The sequence below is a fragment of the Ochotona princeps genome, chromosome 21 (genome assembly GCF_030435755.1).
Source record: "Ochotona princeps isolate mOchPri1 chromosome 21, mOchPri1.hap1, whole genome shotgun sequence".
NCBI classification, from domain to species: Eukaryota; Metazoa; Chordata; class Mammalia; order Lagomorpha; family Ochotonidae; genus Ochotona; species Ochotona princeps.
Window position 1 is genome coordinate 42,162,248 of NC_080852.1, and position 26,865 is coordinate 42,189,112.

Consider the following 26,865-nt stretch of genomic DNA (forward strand, 5'->3'; position numbering starts at 1 on the left):
CCCTTTTCCCCGCAACCTCGCCAACAAGTGTCGTTGGTGCTTTTATTCATGTGGGCCAGTCTTACTGGCGTTAGGTGGTACCTCATTGATGTTTTAATTTGGATTTCCCTTATTGCCAGGGAACTTGAGCATTTTTTCATATATTTATTTGCCATTTGGGTTTGTTCCTTTGTGAAGTGTCTGCCCATTTCCCGTGCCCATTTCTTGAGTGGCTTGTTTGTTTTGACATTTTGGTTGTTTTGTAGCTCTTTGTATATTCTGGATATTAGCCCTCTATCACCTATGTCGTGTGCGAAGATCTTCTCCCATTCTGTGGGTTGCCTTTTTACTTTGTTGATTGTTTCTCTAGCTGTACAGAAGCTTCTTAGTTTGATGAGGTCCCAATTGTTTATTTTGGTCTTGATTTCTACTGCATCTGGAGTCTTTTTTAGGAAGTGAGGGCCTACCCCTAAGTGTTCCAGTGTGTTTCCAACATTTTCTTCCAAAAGTTTGAAGGTTTCTGGATGTAGGTTTAGATCTGTTATCCATTTAGATCTGATCTTAGTGTATGGTGAGAGATGTGGATCTATTTTTTTGTTTCTGCAGGCTATCAACCAGTTGTCCCAGCAGCATTTATTGAACAGACCTTCCCATTTGCCTGGGTTGTCGTTTGTCTTTTTGTCAAAGATTATTTGGCTGTATCTGTGTGGGTTTCCTTCTGGCGTTTCTATTCTGCTCCATTGATCTTCCTCTCTATCTTTGTGCCAGTACCACGCTGTTTTGATAACCACTGCCCTATAGTATGTCGAGAGGTCCGGAACTGTGATCCCCCCTGCTAACTTCCTGTTCTTCAGGATAGTTCTAGCTATCCGTGGTTTTTTGTGCTTCCAGATGAACCTTTGGATCATTGTTTCCAGTTCCATGAAGAATATTTTGGGCAATTTGATTGGGATTGCGTTGAATGTATATATTGCTTTTGGCAGTATAGACATTTTAATGATATTGATTTTACCTATCCAGGAGCATGGGATATTACTCCATCTTTTGAGGTCTTGTTCAATTTCTTTTTTAAGCAGATTGTAGTTTTCTTCAAATAAGTCTTCTACATTTTTGGTTAGATTTATTCCCAGATATTTCATACTTTTCTCTGTTATTTTGAATGGTATCTTGCTGGTTAAGTCTTTTTCCATCTTGGGGCTGTTCGCATACACTATGGCTGTTGATTTTTGTTCATTAATTTTGTACCCTGCCACTCTACCAAACTCTCGTACAAGTTCTAGCAGTCTCTGTATTGAGTCTCTTGGCTCTTCTACATAAAGAATCATATCATCTGCGTATAGTGAGAGCTTGACTTCTTCGTTTCCCATTTGGATTCCTCTGATTTCTTTTTCTTGTCTTATGGCCTCAGCGAGTACCTCTAGGACTATGTTGAATAGTAGTGGAGAAAGTGGACATCCCTGTCTTGTTCCAGATCTCAGTGGGAAGGGTTCCAGCTTTTCTCCATTCAGTATGATGCTGGCGTTGGGTTTTTCATATATTGCTTTAATTATGTTGTGGATTTTTCCATCTATGCCTACCTTGGTTAGGGTTTTTAGTAGGAAGTGATGTTGGATTTTGTCGAAAGCTTTTTCCGCATCTATTGATACTATCATGTGATTCTTGTTTTTCAGTTTTTGGATGTGGTGTATCACATTTATAGATTTTCGAATGTTGAACCATCCCTGCATTCCAGGGATGAATCCTACTTGATCTGGATGAATGATCTGTCTGATGTGTTTTTGAATTCTGTTGGCTAGGATTTTGTTGAGAATCTTAGCATCAATGTTCATCAAAGAGATAGGTCTGTAGTTTTCCTTCTCTGTTAGTTCTCTGTCTGGTTTTGGGATTAAGGTAATGTTGGCTTCATAGAATGAGTTTGGAAGGGTTGCCTCTTTTTCTATTGTTTTGAAGAGTTTGTAGAGGATTGGGGTCAGCTCTGTTCGGAATGTTTTGTAGAATTCTGGAGTGAAGCCGTCTGGGCCTGGGCTTTTCCTTGTTGGGAGGTCTTTAATCACTGATTCAATCTCTACTTCAGTTATGGGTTTGTTCAGGTCGTTTGTTGCCTCTGGGCTAAGTTTTGGCAAGTGGTAGAAGTCTAAGAACTTTTCCATTTCTTGGTGATCTTCTGATTTGTTGGAGTACAGTGCTTTGTAGTAATTTCTGATTATGGCCTTAATGGATGCGGTGTCTGTTGTTATGTTGCCTTTTTCATCTTTGATGCTGTTAATTCTTGCCTTCTCTTGTTTTTTCTTTGTCAGTCGGGCCAGTGGAGTGTCTATCTTGTTTATCTTCTCAAAAAACCAGCTTTTTGATTCATTGATTTTGTGTATGGTTTTTTTTATTTCTATCTGGTTGATTTCCTCCCTTGTTTTGATGATTTCTTGTTTCCTATTGTGTGTGGGGCTCTTCTGCTGTTGTTTTTCCAGTTCCTGGAGGTGTGTGTTTAGTTCCTGCATTTGGCGCCTCTCTTGGGCCTTGACATGAGCTCCAATTGCGATGAGTTTACCCCGTAGCACTGCTTTGGCAGTGTCCCACAAATTTTGGAATGTTGTGTCAGAGTTTTCATTGGTTTCCATAAATTTTTTGATCTCATCTTTAATTTCTTCTCTGATCCATTGTTCGTTTAGTAGCATATTGTTCAGCCTCCAAGAGTTTCTGTATTTCCTGGGGCATTTTGAATTGCTGATTTCCAGCTTCATTCCGTGGTGGTCTGAGAGGGTACATGGTATGATTCCTATCTTTTTGAAGTTATTTAGGTTTGCTTTGTGTCCTATCATGTAGTCGATCCTGGAGAAGGTGCCATGTACTGCTGAAAAAAATGTATAATCTGTGGCCTTAGGGTAAAAAATTCTATAAATGTCAACCAAGTCCAGTTGTTCTATTGTTTGTATGAGTTCTGTTGTTTCTTTGTTGAGTTTTTGTTTTGTTGATCTGTCTATAGTTGTTAGTGGGGTGTTAAGATCACCCACTATTATTGTGTGCATATCTATGTCTCCCCTTAAGTCCGTGAGTAATTGCTTCACGTAGCTAGGTGCGTTTGAATTTGGTGCATATATGTTCACAATGGTAATTACTTCCTGATGGATCAGTCCCTTCACCAATATATAATGTCCTTCCCTGTCCTTTTTGATGTGTGTCAGATTGAAGTCCACATCATCTGAAATTAAGACAGCTACCCCAGCCTTTTTTTCTCGTCCATTGGCATGAAATATCTGTTTCCAACCTTTCACTTTCAGCTTCTTTGAATCTCTTCTGGTTAGATGTGTCTCTTGTAGGCAACAGATAGTTGGGTGCTGTTTGATAATCCATTCTGTTAATCTATGCCTTTTGATTGGTGAGTTCAGGCCATTTGTGTTGAGAGTTAAAATTGAGAGGTTGTGATTTTGCCCTGCCATACTTGTTTTTGTGGGTGTTGATATCTGTGTTATTGCCCTTCCTTGTGTGGACTTTAGTGGGGAGACCTTCCTGTTTGCCATCTTTGCTTATGATTCACCTCCTTTTTTTCTGGAATTAGTGCATTTCTAAGGAGATTTTGTAGAGCTGGTTTTGTGCTGGCATATTCTTCTAATTTCTCTTTGCTGTGGAAGTATTTGATTTCGTTCTCAAATACGAATGAGATCTTTGCTGGGTACAATATTCTTGGTTGACAGTTGTTCTGATTCAGGATTTGGAAGATCTTTGTCCATTCTCTTCTTGCTTGTAAGGTCTCTTCAGAAAAGTCAGCCGTGATCCTGATTGGTTTTCCCCGGTATGTGATCTTTTCTCTGCTTCGTACTTGTCTCAGGATTCTTTCTTTGTCTTCGTTGGAGTGAAACTTGAGCACCATATGTCTGGGTGAAGATCGCTTTGGGTCATATCTGCTGGGAGTCCTCTGACCGTCCTGGATTTGAGCTGGATTCATGTTCCAAGTGTTTTGAAAGTTTTCCTGTATAATTTCGTCGAGCACCATTTGCATTCCTGATTCTTTTTCCGCTCCTTCAGGAAGGCCAATAATCCTAATATTTGATTTTCTGAGGTTGTCTTTCATTTCTTGTATGGTCTTATTGGCTTTGTTCAGACTTGTCTCCAGCTGTTTCATGAACTGGGTGTGTTCGTTTTGTGTGTCTTCCGTTTCAGAGATCCTCTCTTCTGCTGTATTTGTTCTGTTGGTTAGGCTCTCAATTTTGTGCTCTAAGTCAAGGATTTTACTTTTGATTTGTTGTATTTCTGAGGATATGTGGTTCTTGAATTCCTTGAAGTCCTCCCAATTCTTCTCATTGTCTCTGACATATTTTAACATTATTTTTTTGAATTCCTTGTCTGGTAGATCTTCTATGTCTTCATCTCGCATCTCCGAAATAGACATTGGCTTTCGATCCTTTATTGGTAGGGTGTTGGCACTCTCATCTGGATCATTACCTTTTCTGGTATTTCTTCCCATTGTGTTAGTGTTTCTTTTTTGAGAGACCTAGGCACCAGTGTGCTGAGGGGTCTCCAAGCACTATCCTGTAGAGATCGGAGTCTGCAGGCGTGGAGTAGCAGGGTGTGGGAATTTTCAAGGCACTTTTGGTGCGTCTCCAGAACACTGGACCTCAGGGCGCCTCTTCCAGGGCCCAGAGGATTCAAAGCGCACTCTCAGCTCGTCCCCTACAGGTATGCTACCACAGGGCGTGGGGGAGTGAAGGCACTCTCTGTGCGCGCACCCTGTTTACTGGATCACAGGGCTCGGAGCAAGGGACTATAGGGCGTGGGGTGTTCCAGGTGCTCTCTGGAAACGCCTCCTGCGCAGGTCCGCCCACCCCAGCACTTGCAGGGGACCGACCGCCCCGGCGCTAGCAGGGAACTGCCCAGCCCAGAGGCGTGCTTGGGTTCCTGTGGGATAGCACCGCCCAGCTGAGTGCCACACCGCAAAGGCACAGGGGAGTATCCAGTGTGCCTTTTGCCTTTCTCCCAGACACAGTTTTGGCAGTCTCAAGGCACTCGCCCTGTGTCTCTAGAGGCTGGAGCCTGGGGGGGGGAGGGGCGGGGAGGCCAATTGTGTTCAGGCTCTGTCCGTGCCCCTGGGGGGCCAACTCCCGAAGCCTCCAACCCACCACTGTCCCCACCCAACTCACTCAAACCTCAGGTTCTTGCAGTCTGCCTCTTCCTCTGGTGGGAATCCTGGCCGCCAGTGCGTCTCCCGACTGCTGCGTCCGTTGCTGGTCTCCGCGCGGGTCGCGATGGAGCCTGGAGGCTGCGGCTGGTGCAGGTCCCGGGGGTTGGCGACCAGGGTGGGCAGATGCCGGCGGGTCCCGGTGATTCAGGGTCCTGGTGTCCGCAGCGGGGCAGGTCCTGGCGAGTCCTGGTGACCAGGGTGAGCAGATGCCAGCGGGTCCCAATCACCTCCGGTCCTCACGGCCACAGCGTCTTCAGGTTGGTCTTTGGGTGGGTTCGGCGGCTTTCAGCGTCTGCACTCAGAGGTGACTCAGCAGGTCAGGAGCGGAAAGTCGTCTTCCCTGTCCTTTGCTTTGTTTTTCCCTGGTTGCTCTTCCGAGTTGTGTGGATTTTTTTGGCTCCACACTGTCCAGGGAACTTCACGTTCTTCTCCCCGTAGTTCTATGCTGCTCCACTTACGCTTTTGTCGCGTTCTAGCCCTCTCTGTCTGTGAGCTCTCTCACAGTCTTCCTCCTATGTCGGCCATCTTGCGAGTCTCCTAGAATCTTTCTTAGAGGGCTTTTTAGTTCACCTGGACATTAATGTAAAATCCTGTATCTTTTCTTGTAAACACTGTCCTCCCGACTGTCACCCTGCTAACCTGTGCTAACTGGCGGTCTTTGTCTCCACAGTTCCCTCTCCTGTCACTTCCTAGGCGTGGGGTCGTGCAGTGTTGTATCACTGACGCCATCTGTGTCTGATATGATAGCTTGATCTTTGTGCCCTGAGTAATGCTCCGTTGTCTGATGTACTGTGTTGGTTGTCTACTGACCTGCTCCAGGGTATTCTCTTAGTTCTGTATTGGCACTTAGGAATACAGCTGCAGAGCACCAGCGGGCAGATTTTGTGTGGACACACTTAGATAGATACGGAGGAGTGCTGGCCACAGTGGCTGTTCTGTTTTGCATCTCGCACTAGCTGTCAATGCGAATTGCATGTTGTATTTCTGCTTTGAAATAGCAGAGAGGAGTTAGCTGGGATGAATTTACACTCTTAAGTGCGAATCCATTTTGGCAAAAATAAATTGTACCTTTCACATTTGAAAACTGGCTGTGCATATTCAGTTTGACTCCTTGACAGTGTTCTTCAGTCACGTGTGTTAAACACATGCAACTGTACTGCAGTTGCTACATCCACTGTAACTGTGTTAGGTATTGCTGGAAGCGTAGTTCGGTTTTGGTTCATTCCAGGCCTGTTGAAGCGTTCTTTGCACACTCAATGAACAACCCTGGTGTGGAGGCAGTTCCAGCAGGCACGTTTGCTGTGCAAACCAGGCTCTACTTTTGCTCCTGCTGCTCAAGTTGGGTTCGGCGGTTTGTCGCTCTGTTCTAGGACATAGTAATTTCACGTGCTGGAAGAAACATGCCTCGGACATGACTTTCACTACTGCAGGCCATCTTTTAAAAGGGAAGTTGTCAGAGTAGATCTTGTTAAATGTGGCTAAGTGTGCAGCTTCTGTCATCATCCAGAGTGGGGTTCAAGTTACAGCTGCAGTGTTTGCCGTCTGTGTGATCTTGGCCCACTGACAGGAGCTCTCTCAAGGCTCAGATGGGTTCCATTTACAAGTGGAGACAGCAGGAACACTCATCCATCAGGTGCTTCTGATAGTTAACTGAGAAATTATATGCGAACAAATAAATTTATCTGTACAAGTGACAGGCTACTCAGTAACAACTTCTTATCATAAGGAGACGCTGCCCCGGCCCCTGGCCCCTGGCCCCAGTGTTCTGCAGTTAGGAGGGTGGGTTGTAGGCAGCAGTAGGGTTGCTAATCAGCTGACCTTAACATGCCGCAGTTGTCCAGAGTTCTGCAGATGGTCCCTTGAAACTTCTGCTTTCCTTCCTCATCATAGGCTTGCACAGTGAGCAAGTTTAGGCTTTTCACTGAGAGAGGGCCACGGGCCACAGAACTTAGGCACTGCAGCAATGAGAGATCTTACTTTTTTAAAAAAAGATTTATTAATTTTATTGGAAAGGCAGATTTACAGAGAATGGATCACATAGCTGGCAAGACATGTGCAAAGTAAAGGCGCCATTTTACTGCTGTTCACATCCCAAGTGGCCACAATTGCCAGAGCTGAGCCAATCTGAAGCCAGGAGCTTCTTCTGGGTCTCCCACATGGGCACAGGGTCCCCAGGCTTTGGGCCTTTCTCTGCTGCTTTCCTAGACAGAGTGCAGGGAGCTGGATGGAAGTAGAGCAGCTGGGTCAGGAACTGGCATCCATATAGGATCCTGGTGCTTACATGAGGAGTATTTAGCCACTGAGCCATCACACCATGCTCCCCCGATGGTCATAATCTTACCGCAAGGGATGCTAACTCTGGAGAGGGAGCCAGATCAGTGTGAGAGTTAGACGAGAGGTGATCCAGAGGAATAGGGGTACTCTGGGGATGCAGGGCCCCAGCTGAAGAGTGCGGTAGGTTCTAGAAGCCAGAGAAGCAGAGCCATGGGAACCAGGAGCCAGGAGTGACTAAGATCATGAGCAGCATAATACAGGACCTAATTATCTCTCCCAAACCAGGGAGTCAGAGAGTGGGTTCCACAATGCATGAAGGGACCAACCAGGAAGTCACAGAGTAGCACCACGATGGGTAAACAGGTCTGGAAAAGGCATATGTTCAGATGAAGTAGTGTGTCCCTTCAAGCTGATTAGCTGAGCAGAAAGCATGGTGACATCAGAGTGACTCATTCTTTGACAGGTGGGATCAGCTGTTGTTTCTGCTATGAGCGTGTGTTGAGGCTGAATCTGCCATCCTGGCATGCCTGCCAAAGTTTCATACTCGGTGCACCATTAACCTTGCCAATGGACTTGCACTCAGCAGTCCCAGATGGAGACCCTGATTCTCAGTGGCAGTTTAAAATCCCCTCTCCCTGCTTCAAGGCTGCCTCTTACACAACCATGCAGATGTAAGCTCCCAGTCTCTGTAACTGACTGCCAACCTCCTCCTGGCTGTTGCTTGAGGAAGTGAGGAGGCAGGAAGACGTTCTCATGCAGCGTCCCACCTGACGACAGCCTCCCATGACAGGACCAGTGCCACCTGTCTTTAAAGGGGAAGCAGATAGGTTGGGATGCGGAGTGGGTGTGCTCAACAATGAATATAGTGGCCCCTTCTGTGTTGGTTGTCATGAAACAGATGCACAAACCAAACACATTCACAGAGGAGTTTATTTTTAGCTTCCTGCAGGAGTGAAGAAAATGTCATATGCATGGATTGGCAAAGGGAAACAAAAGTGGGTTATGTGTTCGTTAAGTAGAAAACAGAAAACAGGAAAGACAGTTGGCAAAATCCAGTCCTCCAATGGTGGTCAGAAAGGAAGATGTTTGAAAATCAGCTGTTTAATCATGGAGAAACAATACATCATTTGTCTTTATTTTGTCAGATGGCAGAGAAACAGCAGTAAAGTCGTGCTTTTACTTTGCACGTGTCTTAGCAGTCCTGTGATCCATTCTTCTGTAAAAAGTTCAGCCCTTGTTCTGACCGTAGTCTGCTGGCCGAGACGGGGGACACGGCACTGTGGCTGGCTTCCTCTGAGACAGGGGATATGACACCGTGGCTGGCATCAGCCTAGACGGGGGACACGGCACTGTGGCTGGCATCGGCCGAGACGGGGGACTCGGCACTGTGGCTGGCATCCGCCGAGACGGGGGATACGGCACTGTGGCTGGCATCAGCCGAGACGGGGGACACGGCACTGTGGCTGGCATCGGCTGAGACGGGGGACACGGCACTGTGGCTGGCATCCGCCGAGAAGGGGGACTCGGCACTGTGGCTGGCATCGGCCGAGACGGGGGACACGGCACTGTGGCTGGCATCGGCTGAGACGGGGGACACGGCACTGTGGCTGGCATCGGCCGAGATGGGGGACACGGCACTGTGGCTGGCATCGGCCGCAGAGTTTCTGGCAGCTGCAGGACAGACCTCTCGATGTCCTTTGAAATCAGGACAGTTGCCCGTCACCTTCCTTGCACTGGTAGCTGTGTCCCGTGCCCTGTATGCTGGGTCTTGGGTGTTCAGCACCAAAACATTTGACTGTCTCGAGGAGGCAAACTCCTCCTCCTCCAGCTGCTGTGGCCAGCACTGCTGGCAGCTGTTGACGACTAAGAAGGGCAAGCACTTTATGCCCCATGATTATTATCACCAGTTTTCAGAGGCTCACAGACCTTCAGTAGCTGGCCTTGGTCACTGGCAAGCCACATGCCAGATCCGGGATCCCGGCAGAAGAAGCAGTACACTTTGAGTGATGTTGCGCTGTGCCTGTTCACTCTGTGCGATAACATCTGCTGTGTCTCCAAAGCGGAAGTGGCGATTCTGCGGAAGGCAGGACAACAAAGCCGTTAGTGCTTTCAGCACCGAATGTGCTCATGGTCTCCGCTCTCCCGTGTGTCTCCTGTCTGGCTGACCGTAGGCAAGTGCAGCCACAGGCTCCCGTGACTGAGGCCAGCAGAGCTTGGTTTTAGACCAGGTTTTAGACTTGAATGATTGGGTCAGTGGGTCGGAGGATGACCTGGCTAAGGAGCAACAGCGGTGCGAGGAGCCTTACCAGTGGACACTCGTGCTCAGCTCTGGCTGTGACCACTGCCCTCGGTGCAGTGTCTGCAGGTGGAGACGTCAGCCACTCTCAGCCTCGCCTTGCCCTTCCTGCTGCTGCACAGCAGACCCGTGTCTCCACATCCCTGCGCCTATGCATGAGCACAAGGATTTTCACTGTTCTGTGAATCCACCCTGTTCCTGTACCTGGCTGCTCGGGCTCTGCTGTTCTGCTTTTGCTCATGGCTAGATTAAAGAAATCAGCAGGATGGACAGTCTATATTCCTAGTGAACTCTACTTCCAGTTGCCACTGGAGTATCTGGTCTCTTCAAGACTGCTCTGCTCTCTCTGCTGCTTTCCTATGCCCACGGGTCTCCAAGTGTCCCTCTGCTGTCAGCCTGTCCTCTCCTATTTCTCAGGTCATGCCTCTCTGCTTCAACTCGGCTAGTCCTTCTCAATCTCTTTAAACCTATCCCTTTCTATTCTTCCATCTTTCATGTCCTCTATTTGCTGATACTTTCCTGTTAGTTAGGCTGGTTTCTGAGGTTGCATTCATGCTCGCTGGGAGCTGTGAGAAGCTGAGGGAACGAATCGATGGACAGATGATGAGTGAAGCCCACTGAAATAGTGAATGCTTTTGCACACTGTGTATGCGTCTCCATTGCAAGCAGGTGCTGCTTTAATGTCAGAAAGAACATAGCCACATAGAATAAAGCTTTGGGTTAGTTTTATACTTGAATGCTAATTTGGATTCCAGAAATGTATGAAAACATTTTAAAGACTTTTAATAGTCTTCCTGTTTAGATCCTCACCTATTTTTTGCCTTTATAAAGGTACATGAAACTCACCAAAATTGTCAAAATTAGTTCCTGCTTTGGTGTAAGGTGAGGTTGGATGACAGGCCCGCTGGGTGGCTCCTGCAGTGTTGGCCCCCCTGGCGAGTCTGCTTGTCCCTCTGAGTTCTTTAACACTGCGTCTGGAGAAGGTGGAGCCGCAGAAGAATCCGGGGTGCTCTGAGCCTGCTGGCTGGCACATTTACAGGGCACACAACAGCAGTGTTCTTCAGCAACGAGTTTGTCCGATCTTCCCCTGAGGACCCACCATGGCTGTAGAACCCTGTGGATATTTAGTGAGGGATACTAACACTCAAAACTGTATCTGGCTTTCTGTGTAGACGGTGAGTATATTGGCTGGTTATGGTCTTGCAAGAAGTAGGGCCCAGCACGATATCCTAGTGTCTAAATCCTCGCTGTGAATATTCTGGGACCCCATGTGGGTGCCGGTTCTTGTACTGGCTGTTCCACTTCCCATCCAGCTCCCTGGTTGTGACCTCGGAAAGTAGTCCAGGACGGCCCAAAGCTTTGGGACCCTGCACTGAATGGGAGACCCAGAAGAAGCTCCTGGCTCCTGGCTTCAAATCGGTTCAACTCCAGCTGTTGTGGTCACTTGGGGAGTGAACCAATGAATGGAAGATCTCTCTGTCTCTCTCTCTCTCTGTAAATCTGCCTCTCGCCAATGCAGGTGCCTTACGGAAAGGCGAAGAAGGAGAATCCATAGTTTATAAGAGGCCAGCTGCCTGGGGCAGAGGGGCTTCTGAACTTTTCTGGATGACGTGTTGAAAAGTGTGCACTAGAGAGCAAAGCACAAACCGTTAAGTCGAAAGCGATGCGACTTTTGAAAAAGGCTCTGTAGCCCAACCTTCTGCTCCAAATGAGGACTTTGTTAAGTAATTTCAAAGAACATTCTTCAGGTTCTTGGCGTTTTTGTGTGTGTAAAGGAAGGGACAGTGTGGTATGGGTGACGAACTGTGGCTTGAAACAATACTCTTGCAAGGTTTGTCTGGGAACTCCTGACCTAGCTGTTGCTCGTGGTGCTCACCAGGTCCTTTCTGAAATGCCATGCAAATATCAGTGCATGGCTGTGTTTATTATGTTCAGAAAAGATGGTAATAGAAAATGTGTGTTTCCAAAGTTTCTAAGATGCCGCTAGAATGATGCGGGAGATTAAAAGAGTCATCTTGGATGGATACAGTAGCAGAAAATGCTCAAATAGATTCAGAAAATCGTGAAGTTTCAAGAATCCTTGCATCTGACCTATTCATTTTACTTTCAAGGAAAGGAAGCCACCAACAGGGTCAGTGGAACATGCTCGGATTGCTTAGTAGCCCAACATCACAGCGGAAGAAAAGCCTGGGTCTTCAGCAAACACCCCAGTACTTTACACCATCAACTCCCCCTGCCTTGTTCATTGTATCTCCTCCCGTTCACTCCTTACCCCTCTCCTTGCTGTGGCTTCCCTCCCTTCTTCCCATCCAATCCCCTTCTCTCCCGTTCCCCTTCCCACGTCTTCCTACCCCCTCCCTCCACTTCTCTTACCTCTCCGCCCCATCTCTCTCTCTCTCTCTCTCTCTCTCTCTCTCTCTCAATATGTTTCACTTCAGTAGCTGATATTTAAATAATCTGTTGTTTCTCTGTAAAATACATATTCACAGTAGGAAGACCAGGAAATCTAGAGAATCAAGAAGGAAATTTCCTGTACTATCATACTTCAGAGATTGCTGTTTTTCATAAGGAGGCCTCTTTTGATGCTTGTTCTCTGACTGCAGGACAGCTTAAACACTGGGGGATTCTGAGACTGTAGGTGAATACTTGTAATACATGCAAAGGCCAGACTGGTCTTTGCATGGCTGGACCAGGAGTGAAAGCTGCTGGCACGGTTTGTGAGCACTTGGCCTTGGCTGTGCCCAGGCCACTTTGGCAGGCATGAACAATGAGACACGGGAGATAATGGAAACCTGTCCATTTACCTGAGCTTCTGAAAAGCTGGCATTTGAGATGGGAAACAAGACGGCGTCCACGTATTTGGGCAATCTGAAATGGGATATTTGGGGGCACCTTATTGGTTGCCAAATTACCATACCATCCCTGTATTACTTCCTTTTGTTTTTAGTATGGTTTTGATGTGTGTGAGAAGGGATCATATTAGAGATAGACCCTGAGTTATTTTATGTGACTCATGTATGATCTACATGCTGTATATATGTGAGATACCTGTATGACATACATATGCCCTACATGATGAGGATATGGTGTATAGAACACAGAAGGGGACTACATGATGTAGATATGTCCTATAGGAGGCAGACGTAGGCTACATGATGCATATACGGCTTAGAGGACAGAGATATGGCCTACATAGTGTGTTTATGTCTCATTTGATGAAGACATGGTCCTCACAGCAATAATGGGAGATTCCAGTCAGTCCAATTCCAAACTCCTGTCAACTGCAAGAACGAAAACATTTTATTAGTAACAATGAAACCTTTCTTCCACAAGTAACAGAATATGGGAAACAAGCAATTGGTAGGGTCATGTAATGCAGATAATTGCCTCATTAAAACCAAGTCTAATAGTAGTGTTGTCAATTTCAGTGACATGTGCACAATAAAATCATATACAATCTAAACTTTTCTCACTTTATAAAACAGAGAATTGAACAAGTGCTGTTGATTCGTGTATTGTAATTTTCATTCCATGAGTTGGAATATATATCCTAAATTGGAGCTGACAATCAGAGAAAATGAGTGTATTTTTATTTCAGAATATTAATTGGAAGAAGGAAAATAATTATTTGTACCAAGACTTAATGGGACTGTACACATTTTTGGTTACACAACAATCAACAGACAGGTTTGTTCTAGTCATATAATTAGTTTGAACACGATGGTGAATTTGTGAAACTCAGTAAGAAGCTTTATGGAATAGTGATTCTCATGTCATTTAAATCCAGTGTATTGAGTGCAGTGCATTCCAACCTGTCATTACACTGAAATTGTATTTACTTTGAACAACTCTGTTTTTCCATGCAAGCGTGTTGAGTTACCAACCTCATCAGATCTTCTGTTGTGTTTCAGGATCTGCATACTGAAGCATTTGTTAATGACATTTAAGGCAGACCCTTTACCCACACATCTAAACATTCATAGCTTTGAATTCAAAGGTAGGACAGTCTTCTAGTGTTCCCATATTACGATCGACCTTTCCAGGTAGCCTGTGTTGTGGCATAGTAGGTTAAATTGCAATTCACATTGCTGATATCCCGTAAGGGTTTACGACCTGGTTGCTTCATTTCAATCCAGGTTCCTATAATGTTCCCAAGAAAGCAATGGACAATGTTCCAAGTGCCTAGGCTTGTGCATCCACGAGGGAGGAGACTTGAATGTGGCTCTTGCTCGTCTGGAGGCAATGGCCTAGGTTGCATTGTACCTAGCCAAGTGTCACTGGGAGAAAAGCAGCTAACGTGGGTATCCTGGGCATGGATAATGCCAGATTTGTGTTAACTTTACCGGTATGCCAGCATAGTTACCTCTTCTATTATTTTTTTCTTTTAAAGATATGTAGGGGGCAGATGCTGGCACACCAGCAGACAGGGTCTTGGGACCAGTGCGTGAGTGTCTGTGGGTCCTGGGTGGGCAGGCAGGGCTGCAGGTTGGCATGGCAAACTGACAAAGAACCGGGCTTGGGGATCTGTGGGCAGAGGGTGCTGTGGATTGCTCAGGGTAGTGGGTCTGGAGCTCTGTGGGCAGGAGGACTGCTGAATATGGTGGTGAGGACTTCTGGGGGCCTTCCACCAAATTGCCTACTGTACTTGCAGGTAAAGGACACGGTCGAGACTGGTAGTTTAGAGGGAAACTGGAGGACCTGACCACTTGGGAGACCTGAGCTGGCATGGTTGGTATCAAGCAGTGCCTACCGGTGCGCACAAAAGCCACGCACAAAAGCCATGGCTGGGGACCTGCCTGGCAGGGCTTGACCACAGCACCCACATGTGAGTGTTGGGGCAGGGGGTAGAACACGTTAGGCAGGGCCATGACACTAACCAGCTCTCAAGAGAACTGTGTCTGGGAACAGATTCTGTGGGGGATCATGGGCTCACCCTTGTGGGACTAGCATACCAGTTGGTTTGCACGAGAGCTGGGGTGGTGGTGGGCTGAGCTAGACATGATCACGGAACTCACCAACACTCGTGGGTACTGGGGTTGGGAACAGGCCGAGCTGATCCAGGCTGTAATACTGGCAAGTATACCCATTAATTGGGTGTGGGGTGGGCTGGGATGTAACATTTATCAGCATACACAAAGGCTGAGGCTTGGGTGCAGATTGTGCTGGGGAAGGGCTTAGCACCCACTGGCACATGTGAGATCTGGGTCTGGGAATAGGCCTGGTGGGGAAACTTGGTGCACTTCCCTGGTGGAACTTTGCACCTGCTAGTGAACACAGGAGTCGGGGCTGGGTGTTGGTCAGGTTGAGCAGGGCTGCTTCACTTGACAGCAACTGTATAAGATAGTTATTGGGAGTGGGAGGTGCTGACCAGGCAGGGCCAGGGCAAAGCATAGCACACTGTATTGTGCAGGAGCCAGGATGGGGTGTAGGCCATGCTGAGCTAGGCTAGACTATCATATCTACCAGTTTGCATGAAAGCCTAGGCTGCAGCACCCACCAGTGAGAGTTGGGACTGGGCGTGGGCCAGGTGAGACCAGGCTGCAGCATAGGTCAAACAGTATGATACATTATATAACCCTTGGCATGTGCAAAATCTGTGGCTAGGAATGAGTCTGGTTGTGGAGCTAAGAGGACGCCATTGCTGGTCTGCAGTTCCCACTGGTGAGTGTGAGGGCTGGAGTGGGGGCGGTGATCTTGGCTGGACATGGCTGCAGCATCCCTTGGCACGGGTGTGGACTAGGTCTTTGGTGTACAAGGCTGGGCTAGGCTGTGGCACCTACTTGTGCTCACAAGAGCCAGGGTAGGGGTAGGACAGACTGGGCTAGGTCTCTGCACCCACTTAATCATGTGAAATTTGGGTCTGGGGGTGGACCAGGCATGGCTGGGCTGTAATCCCTAATAGTGAGAGTCTGAGTGGGTGTGGACCTGTCAGGCAAGGCTGTTGTACCTACCAGGACTAGAAGCAGACCACGTCAGGCTGGGCCAAGAACTCACCAGTGTGTGTGAGATATGCAACTGGGAGGTAACCTGATATGGGAATTTGGGGAACTTCTCTGTTGGGAAAAAGTCCTTGCAGGTGAGTGTAAGAGCCAGGGCTGAGAGTACCCAGACCAAGCCAGGTTACAGCACCTACTGTCATATGTATGGGTCAGTTCTGGGGCAGGTCCAGACTAGGCCAGTTCATAGCGCTCATTGGCAAGTGTGAAAACCAGGATGGGGTATAGGACAAGCCAGGTTGTGCCACAACACCAGCCAGTTCACATTAGAGCCAGGCCTGGGGGATGGCTGGGCTGGACTAGGTGAAGCATCTACCAACATGAGCTAAAACTAGGGGCAGGCTGGGCCAAGTCAGGCTGCAGCACCTGCAGGTGAATGCCGAGGTGAGGTGAGTCGTGCATGGCAGGCTGGCTGCAGTTCCCAACAGCACATGTAAGACCCAGGATGGGGGCAAGCCCAGCACGAGAACTGTGGGGACTCCTTTGCTGGTGAGCATGAGAGGTGGGACTGGGGACAGACCAAGCTGGGCAAGGCTACAAAACTCGATGACTTGCATGTGAGCTGGATTGGGGGAGAGACAGCCTGGGCTATGCAGCCATATCCACTGGTGCAGGCATGAGGCAGAGTAAGTGCAGGCTGGTTGGGCTTTGCTGCAACATCAGCTGGCAGATGCTGGGACTGGGGGCAAGTCCTGTCATCCTACATGATAGAGCCACCTGGAAAGTGCAAGATCTAGTGCTGGGAGTGGGCCCAGCAGGGAAGCTGTGGGCATCTCACTGATGGGCTACAACTCTAGCTGTTAAATGTGAGAAGCAAGGATGGGAATAGGCCTGACAGCCCATGCGCATGCTGGTGAGTGGTAACACTTACCAGCATGCGTATAGGCTGGCTAGTGGGCTCAGTTTGGTTTAGCTAGTCTCCAATGCCCATTGACTTGTACCAGAGCTGAATGGGATGTAGGATAGACTGGACCAATCTGGTGCACATACCAGCATGCACAGGAACCATGGCTGGGGGCAGCCCTAGTGGGGGGTTAAAGGGGGTCACTCTGACTGGGCTGAAGTTCCTGCTAGTGTACGTGAAGGCAGAGTGTGTGGTGGGCAGGGCTAGGGTGGGCTACAGCATCCAGTGGTTTGTGTATGAGATGAGGCTGGGGACAAAACTGACCAGGTGACTGCAACCACCAGTGTGTGTAGCGTGAGAAGTATGGATGGGCTCAGGTGTCATTACCTGGATCCTGTGAGATTGCCCACATTTGCTCAATTTTACTTTATGTGGTTTCAACAAGAAATAATAAAACATGCTGAGGGAGCCCTTGAATGGCACCAGGCATCAGAGCCGTATGGTCGGCCCTCAGTGACGTCCGTGGGCACCAACATCTCCATGTGCTCAAGTCCTCTGTGTCCAGGGTCAGGTGCTTGCGCAGAGCCCCCACGTGGCTGTCTACTGAAAATGACAAGGTGCCTAATGCCGGGTGAATGCTGGATAAACCGTCCTAACACTCCTCAGGGAGTCAGGACAACAGCAGGCCTGAATATTGAGGCATAGAGGCTTGAGCCACTACCTGTGGCACTGGCATCCTGTTCAAGTGCCAATTCAAGTCCTGCCCACTCTGCCTGAAGGCACGTTCCTGCTGGAGTGCTCAGGAATGAAGCAGAGGATGGCTGAAGCATTCAGGCCCCTGCCACTTGTATGGGAACCCTAGCTGAGGCTTTGGCTTTGATCTGGCCTAACCTTGGCTATTGTGGCCATATGGAAGATCTCTCTTTGTTCATTTCAAATAAAAATAATCTCTTTTTAAAAAAGAAAAATAAACCACCTGTGTTCGGTTCAGATGGATCAGATGCACTCTTCAGGTATTTCCGTACTTGGTGTATTTCATCTGGGGATGCTGAGCCTGTAGCAGAGTAGGAAAGGAAGCAGCCAGCAGGCCCCAGGAGCCACAGCAGCAAATGACATCGAGCATTGAGTCTCAGGACAGTGCCTGCCCCCAGGCTGTGTCTTCCGAGGGCACAAGGCAGGCGTCTTTAGCCCTGGACACTTATGAGAAAAATACAGGGTTGAAATCAGATACCCCACACGCGGTTCAGCCTGCAGTGTTCTGTGATTCTTAGGCCATCAGTGAGGACCCCGTGTCTCTGCAAGTTTGACTAATCACTGCCATAACACAGGAGCCACACCCCTGGGTCTTCTGCGACATTGTCCCATCTTCCCTTTGACACAGTGTTTTAGCATAACATACCATGTTTGCAGATTTTAAAAGCTGCCTCGTGTGGTCTCAGCATTTCAGTGGACACTTAACTGACCCCCAGGCCTCTGCGGTCTTCTGGCCTGGACCGTACTGCTGTATTAACCTGTCAGCTGTGCTGACATGCAGAGTGAATCCCCTGACAGTGACCCAGCTCCCAGAGGCTGCAGCGGCTGGGAACATATCTTAGATGATGCAACCAAACAGACTCAGAAAAAACTTGCTTAGATGTTGGCAGGGGAGGCGTGTCCAGGGATGTTCTGATGCGGTCAGTGTTCTGTGATAAGGGCATGACACATAGGACACCTCGCATTTTGGTAAATTATGGTGGCACAGGAGCCCCCATGAAATTGCTGTAGTTTTCTCTTTTCCCTTACTCATTTTTCATACAACTTGAAATTATATATTATTTGGTAAATTCAAATATGGAAATGTTCAGGCATTACCACCTAATAATATGTTGAGAGCAACAGGAACCTAAAAGCTGTGCATTTGTTGTTTTGTCATGTAGAGGACATACACTGTGCCTTATCCAGCTGAGTTGATTAGACTTTAATTAGAGCGAGAGAGTGCGTACTCCTCAGATCAAACAGTCTCACACGGCCCCTGCTTCCCAGATCCACTCAGCACAGGGTTCTCTGACCTATAAGGAAGAGAAAGCAGGGTTTCCTTTCTCAGCTGAGAGATTGGGTGACCCAGGAAACAAAGACATTGAAGAGTTGGCATGATGACTGGGTATGCACTTTACAGAAACTTTCTACACACTTCCAACCTCAGATAGGCTGCAGCCAATGAGAGCCTGTTACCACTGCTTCTGCCACGCTAGGTCCTTCTGGGTTTTACAAACCGTCCTCTGGTGCTGAGCCCATCTCACACACACAGAAGGGCACTGGGCGTCTTCCTTAAATGTGTGTGTGCTGTAGTTCCCTTGTACAGATCGCATGCCTGTCACAGGCATTGAGCTGCTTTGCTCATGTCGCCCAGACCCTGCCTTTGGGCTCTGTCATTTTACCACCACTGTTGTGTGTCTCTGCTGCTTTGTGGTGAGGGGAGACCCTGGCTTTGGGCTTTCACCTGTGCTGAGGCACAGACTACCCTGGCCTGTGAGCCCATGAGCCATGCAGGTCATTATTGACGGGGGTTTCCCAAGAAAATTGAGACACGAGACACAAGTGTCCTGATAAATTCATAAGTGATGGAGTTTATGTGAGCATTCAGACATGGGCTCTCTGATTTAAAGTGCCCACACTAACATGTTTCTATGTGTGAAGGGTCTATATTTCTTGTTTATGGGAGATAAAGAGTTCAAGACAATATAAGGTAAGAGCTCTTCAGAGGAGCCAGAACTTCCCATTGAGTTACAGGTTTCTAATCCACATGTATTTACTTCTCAATAGTGTAGAAAATAGCTAATACAGACATGAGTATATAGTTTTATGTGGAAATAGCTGATAGTAAAAACAGCCAGATAACTACCAGTGGACTGTGAGAATTACCTGAAATGTCTTAGAGGAACTAACTAAATACATTTGGAATATGTTTGGTATGAAGAACTCTCTGGGAGATTGGCCTTGAAGGGTCCTTGGTTCTGACCACATGGACGGTGTGCAGAGGCACCGGCTCTTCCTGCTTCTCCTCCTCAGGGGTCCCGATGCTGCCACAGGGAGAAGAAAGCTGGAACACAACACTCTCAGGTCCTCCTGTCTTCCTTGGGTTTTTCTACAATTTTTCCCAGTTATAATTGATTTGGTGAGCAACACCCAGCAATGCTTGGAAGCAGAGGTCAGCGTATTATAACTTGGGGGCCAGATGTGGCCCAGTATTTGTTGTTTGAATAAAGTGTTATTGAAACACAGCTGAATCATTCTGTGTGTGTTGCTATTATGCAGTATGGCTTACCTCCAGGCACTGGTTTGGGAGAAGCCAGAGTCGCCTCTGGAAGCACTTACTGACTAGCTGCACAAATATTGCTGACCACAATTCGAAAGAAACTCCTTGGGTGCTGATATTCTATCATAAGATTTAAATTATACAACAGAGTAAAACTGCTAGAAATGTTCTATTTTCTCTGTAGAATTATTCAAACCTTCCCGGTTGGCTTGAAGCTGCTAGGGTCGGGATTTCCAAAGCTTCCCCCAGAGATACACCCACTCATTATGACTTCTGGCAAGGCTTGCTGTCAGTTCATGGATTCACTTAAAATATTTGACACAAATTTCAAGGGAAACTTTGAGCCATAAAAGCCCTCTGGAAATGGCTCTTTTGATTCGTTGGCTGTTAAGCGCATGGCTTTACTTTAGGGTTTCAGGGTTCACACAATGTGATGAGCTTGGTGGTGCATCCGAGAATCCGTGAACAGGTCTCCATCCACAGGAAATCTGCTCCCATCCCAGCTTCCTCCTCTCTCTCCTTACTGATGTGTTTGTTGCCTGGTGATTCATGCTGAAGCTCCAGTCATTTTTCAGAGCATTCATGTAAAAACTAGCAGTCCAAGATTAATTTGCTTTGTGATATGTTGCTGAAGGTAGAATGTCTGATGTGTGTTTGGAGCTGCTTCAGATGCTCACGGCCCATGTCACGTTGGGCAGAACACCTAGATTAGAGACCCATCTACTCCACTTGAAGTCCAGCTTCCCGCTGACGGGGCAGTAGATGGTGATGGCTCTGGCGCCCAAGTCCCTCCCAGTCCCGATTGTGGAAGGCCCCCAGGCTGTTCTGGACTCCTGACTTTGGCCTGATTCAAGCTATTTCAGATATTTGAGACCTGGATCAAGAAATGGAAGACTTCTACCTCCATTGCCTTTCAAATAAATGAAAAATGAATAAAGAAGAACACACACACATGTGTCCTAGTGAAAAATACACATTTGGAAAGTAACCTTCTACTCTGGTGAGTTTACACGCATCCCTGTCATGGACCCTGAGGTCTGAGTGCCACCCATACTTGATGTGCTGAAATTGTAGCTTGCTGTTTGATCATGTTAGGAGGTTTAGTCCTTGCAGAGATGATTACATGGTGAGATCTGAGCCTGCAGGCCTGGGACCAGTGCACCTGTTACACTGTGTGTGAGTCATTGTGACACTGCGGCCTGCAGCTTGAAAGAGGGCTGCTTCCACAGCCCGACCGTGGAGGTGCCTGGTGTTGGAGAAGTGTGGGAATATAGTTCTGCTGCTATAATCTGCTCAGTACTGGCTATTTAGATATAGCACCCTGAGCACATGAAACACAGCGTATGCCTTGTTCAAGTAGGCGTTTCATACTTCATATATTTAAGCACAGTTATAAATATATCAATTTCCATATGTGTGGGAGATTACTGGACACTAATTGTTGTTTTGAATGTTTCTCTTGGTTAAAATTTTTTTTCTATATCCAGGAGCATCGCATTTTTTATGTGTCATTTGCTAGTGCTTGGGAAGTGTGTGCATAAACTTGCACAATGCCACCTGAAAACTCAATCATTTTCAGTATGTGCTCCATTGTCATAGGCACACACTGAGCATACAGTAGAAGGTGGTTCAACTTCAAATAATGTGATCCATTAAAATAGTAATATTGACACAACAACTAACAGGATATAGGACTTAGCCCCAAGTCTGTTCACAGGATAGCTTGCGAGTTTAAATGCTGTCTTTGCCAAAGAATGGAAACCAAGGCATTCAGCTTGAGAAGTAAGAAACCAAGGCTTAACTAGAAAAAGAAAATCCCGATAGAGCGTAACTGCATCTTACCAAGCATCCTTGGGGCAGGTGGGCGTGAGCAAAGGCAGAAGAAAGGGTTTTCCAGGAAAAGGGAACGAAGAAGATGAAACGCGAAGAAGCGGAAATGAAGAAAGAAATGAGAATTTATAGCAAGGCATTGCATGCAAATTAGAGATGAAAATATGTGTTCACATCTGGTCTTCTTAATTGTTAAGATTCGTGCCTTCCTAGGAAACACAATTTGAAGAGACAGTTTGAAACACACGCATGCACACACACACACTGTTATCAAGCACATGTGGCACATTCCAGCTTTCAGATCTTTGTCATGCTCATGTACATACAAAGAAATGAAGTTTTAGTTGTATGTGTATGAATGTGTGTGTATACATACATATCTACCCATAAATATATGTAATTGTGCCTTCTCTTGGGTGACCCCGTACCTCTTTGTTTTTCCCTTTAAACAGAATTTACCCTGCAGCAGTTTTAGGTTCATAGCAATAGTCAGCAACAAGCGCCACTCCTGCTGCACACCCGTGCACCTTCCCACACTGTTGTCACCCACGCAGGTGTGAGCTCTACCCGTGGACAGAGTTGCACCAACCTCTTGCAGTGGAGACCCTGCAGCATGCTCAAGGCTCATTCTGGGCTACACGTGTCCCTGTCGAGGGACACACAGCGTAGTCTGGCTGGACTGAATCCCCGGTGCCCTTCCTATACTTCCTTCCCCGACCCCTGGCTCCTGCTGATCCCCCAGCGTCACCCTCGCCAGGTGCGGGCTGCAGCCTTTCCACATCGGCTCGCTCACTCAGAAACACATGTTGAGATGTCCCCCTGTTTTCTCCTGATTTGCAGCTCCTTCTCTTCTCAGCTGGGCAGGTTTCTGCAGTCTGGATGTGGGAGGAGGTCGGCCTGCTTGCAAGTGCTGATATCGCTGGCTGCAGCTGCTTGAACGGCAGCCCCCTCGCGGTGGGTGTCTCTTGCCCTGTCTCCACTGTGCACTGCGGACTGTCTTGTACGCTGCACAGACAGGAGGGGATTCACCTATCCGGGAGGCCTCTGAGGAACTCAGCGGTGCTTGCCTTGCTGGACCAGCCCAGGCCCACTGGATGCCTCAAGGCCCAGGGTGGCACTCAGAGGAGTCGCAAAGATGCTTCCAGGTGTTGTCCCTGACCCAGAATGACTTGTCCTTGGGGACAAAGAGTAAGGGGATGAGAAGTCCATGACAAAATTCACTTACTTGGGGCCAAGGAACGACATGAGGAAAGAGGAACACCACGACTTGGCATTGCCTGTAGGTGGAAGTGTGCCTTCTTGTTGAAGTGGCATTTCCCAGGTGACAGTTATCTGCACAGTTATGTGTCTTAATGACTAGATCAAGTGTAGAAATGGCGTGGAGACCCATCAGGGAGTATAAGCGTGGTTAATTATGTCTTAAATAATGAACGTATGATTTCCACAGGATAAAGTAAACAGCCAATTAAAATGAGCTATGATGTACACTCTCTACTCGTTAGTCAAAACATAAAGCATTTTAACATTGCCTAAATAATTTATTTGTTTTAAAATAAAGGGAAATGCTTAAAACTTTAATAGAGTACTTTACAGTCTCTGAGTCAGTGTGCTGCTGTGTGGCGGACATGTAAATAATGCAAGACTGCCCCCTGCAGAGGGGGCAAAGGCTCGCTGCCAGTGGGAAGCCCTCGCCAGGCAGCCTTCCCTCTCAGGCCTGGCGGGACTGGATGCTGCTGGTTGAACCGAGAGCTTGGTAGATGGTGCTTGCACTGCTGGCTGTGAGAACGCAGGGTGCTGAGGGCGATGAACCCTGTGCTCTTCCTGCTGGCTCCCTGGAGATGAGCAAAAACAAAGTATAAGATGCATGATCATCACATGTAAGACAGAAATCGCTCTAAATATTGAACTGTCAGGAATCCAAAATTTGTGTGCAATAAAAATCGAATGCTTATAGAAGAATTGACCAGAAATGATGTAGAAAATAGATCGAGTCCCTAACACGTAACAAAATTCAGACATCAAAGGGGGGGTTACAGCATGGTGATGAGGGTCACCTGAGCTGCACTGGAGGACGAAGGGGCCGCGCGGCAGGGAGCAGCTCCCTCCCCCTGGGCTGCACACAGTGGGTGGGAGGGGAAGGCACATCAGAGAGCTGCCCTTGGGTGCTGCTGCCTGCTAACACCTCACACAGTGAGGGAACGCCACAAAAGGGACATGGCGACCTCAGTGTGGGCAACGTGTGGGCCTGTGACCGTGTGGTGGACACGGTGACTCACTGTGAGTACCACGCAGGCCTGTCACTGCATAGTGAACACCTGGACCTCACTCTGGGGACTCTAAGGCCTGTGGCTGTGTGGAGGACACACTGACCTCATTGTGGGTCACTCACCTCATTCATTGTACCTCATGGGCCTGTGACTGCAATGGACATAGTGACCTCACTGTGGGTACACATGGGCCTGGACTCTCTGCAATGGACATAGTGACCTCACTGTGGGTACACATGGGCCTGGACTCTCTGCAATGGACATAGTGACCTCACTGTGGGTACACATGGGCCTGGACTCTCTGTAATGGACATTGTGACCTCACAGTGGGTACACATGGGCCTGGACTCTGTAATGGACATTGTGATCTCACTGTGGGTACACATGGGCCTGGACTCTGTAATGGACATAGTGACCTCACTGTGGGTACACATGGGCCTGGACTCTCTGTAATGGACATAGTGACCTCACTGTGGGTACACATGGGCCTGGACTCTCTGTAATAGACATTGTGACCTCACTGTGGGTACACATGGGCCTGGACTCTCTGTAATGGACATTGTGACCTCACAGTGGGTACACATGGGCCTGGACTCTGTAATGGACATTGTGACCTCACTGTGGGTACACATGGGCCTGGACTCTCTGTAATGGACATAGTGACCTCACTGTGGGTACACATGGGCCTGGACTCTCTGTAATGGACATTGTGACCTCACTGTGGGTACACATGGGCCTGGACTCTCTGTAATGGACATTGTGACCTCACAGTGGGTACACATGGGTCTGGACTCTGTAATGGACATTGTGACCTCACTGTGGGTACACATGGGCCTAGACTCTCTGTAATGGACATTGTGACCTCACTGTGGGTACACATGGGCCTGGACTCTGTAATGGACATTGTGACCTCACTGTGGGTACACATGGGCCTAGACTCTCTGTAATGGACATTGTGACCTCACTGTGGGTACACATGGGCCTGGACTCTCTGCAATGGACATTGTGACCTCACTGTGGGTACACATGGGCCTGGACTCTCTGTAATGGACATTGTGACCTCACTGTGGGTACACATGGGCCTGGACTCTGTAATGGACATTGTGACCTCACTGTGGGTACACATGGGCCTGTGACTGTAATGGACATTGTGACCTCACTGTGGGTACACATGGGCCTGGACTCTGTAATGGACATTGTGACCTCACTGTGGGTACACATGGGCCTGTGACTCTGTAATGGACATTGTGACCTCATTGTGGGTACACATGGGCCTGTGACTGTAATGGACATTGTGACCTCACTGTGGGTACACATGGGCCTGGACTCTGTGTAATGGACATCTAGTTCTCCCCCATTACTTAGGGGCCATTGCGTTTCCATTCTTTGTTGTTTCATAATGTAATTAGCACTAAATGCTTGAATGAAGTGTATTTTCAGTAGGCAGGAAATGCCTTCACTTCATTGCCTGAAAGCAACCTGGGTGAAGCATCATTTCATGGGAAATTGAAGGAACTAGCAACTCATAAGGTTTGAGTAACATTTGAGAGAGCGTGTTGTTACAGTTATTTTGTTGAGTTACAATTATTGGTGTCTCAATATGTGCCTGATTTATGAATCAAGCTTCATGATAGATAGAAACATCTGGGAACCAAACAGCTGTCTGGGGCTTGGTATTATCCATAAAGTAGAGCAAATCTTATGCCAGTGACCCTTTCCTGGGTTCTGTGCTGGCTGAGAGAATCTGTGGCAAACTGCTGTACATTCTTGGGGACTCAGGGCTTGCTTGCCGGGCTGTGCGCTGGGTCGTCTGGTGCATCGTGGACCGATGCCCTCGCTCAGGGTGTAGGGTGACGACTCTGAACATCATGTTTTGTCACTGATGCTCTATGTGGCAGGCCCAGGATATGCACTGTCCTACCCCAGAGCATTTGAAGATGCAGCCAAGATATCACAAGATGAGAGGAGCTCAGCGCATGCCCATGTGATGCGAGGCGGGCCCCACACTCTCCCCCAGCCCATCGTGTGTGGCTTGTCAGTGCTGGACTAACACATTCCTGGAAGGCATCTTCCTCTCCACCATGGACACCTCAGACGAAGCTGGTTTTAAATCAGACCCTGTAGAATACGCTTACACTGAGCTTTCCAGAGCAGCAGCTTAGCTCTCCTCCCTGGAGGATATACTTAGATATTGAAAGACCTGCAAAAGTAGTACCATGTGGTGGTTATACAACATGGTTATTTCTAGAATATTAAGGAAGAGCTAATTTATTTGGAAATATTTATATGGATTGGTAGCTTTCGTATCTACTGCCTTAATCTCACAAACAAGATAATCTCCTACAGGTGGTTCTAGCTGCTTAGCTATTTGTTTTGATTCTAGGAAAATAATAATTTAACCAGTTATCCTAGCCTAAATTTTACATATTTGTTTGATAATTCTCCTGAGCCTGAAATGTATCTTTGGGGTAACAACTTCTACATAGCAACTGTTCATAGCAACATGATTGTTGTATTTCTGAATTTAGATATATCTCTTTTCTTGTAATTTATGGATGTCTGTGTCTGAATTACACATGGTATTTGAATGAACTATTTAATGATTACTGTGTATTGTTTGAAAATCTGAAATACCTTGAAAATGATAAGAAAATACCTTAAAATGTCCCTTAAAATCGATGATTCACCGGAAGCTTAGACTTTTGAATTGGTATTGCCCTTAGAGCACTGTGACTTTGTTTCCCATAGAAGGTACTTGCTGTTTTCTGAGCACCAGAGAGAGGCCTTCCCGCAACACTGTGGTAGTTGAGGGCACCACTGATCTGGAAAGTGATTGTCTTCTCCCTCTTGCATGTTTTCAGGTATAGAACATTAAAACTAGGGCCTATTGGAAAGCTTTATGAGGTTGTAG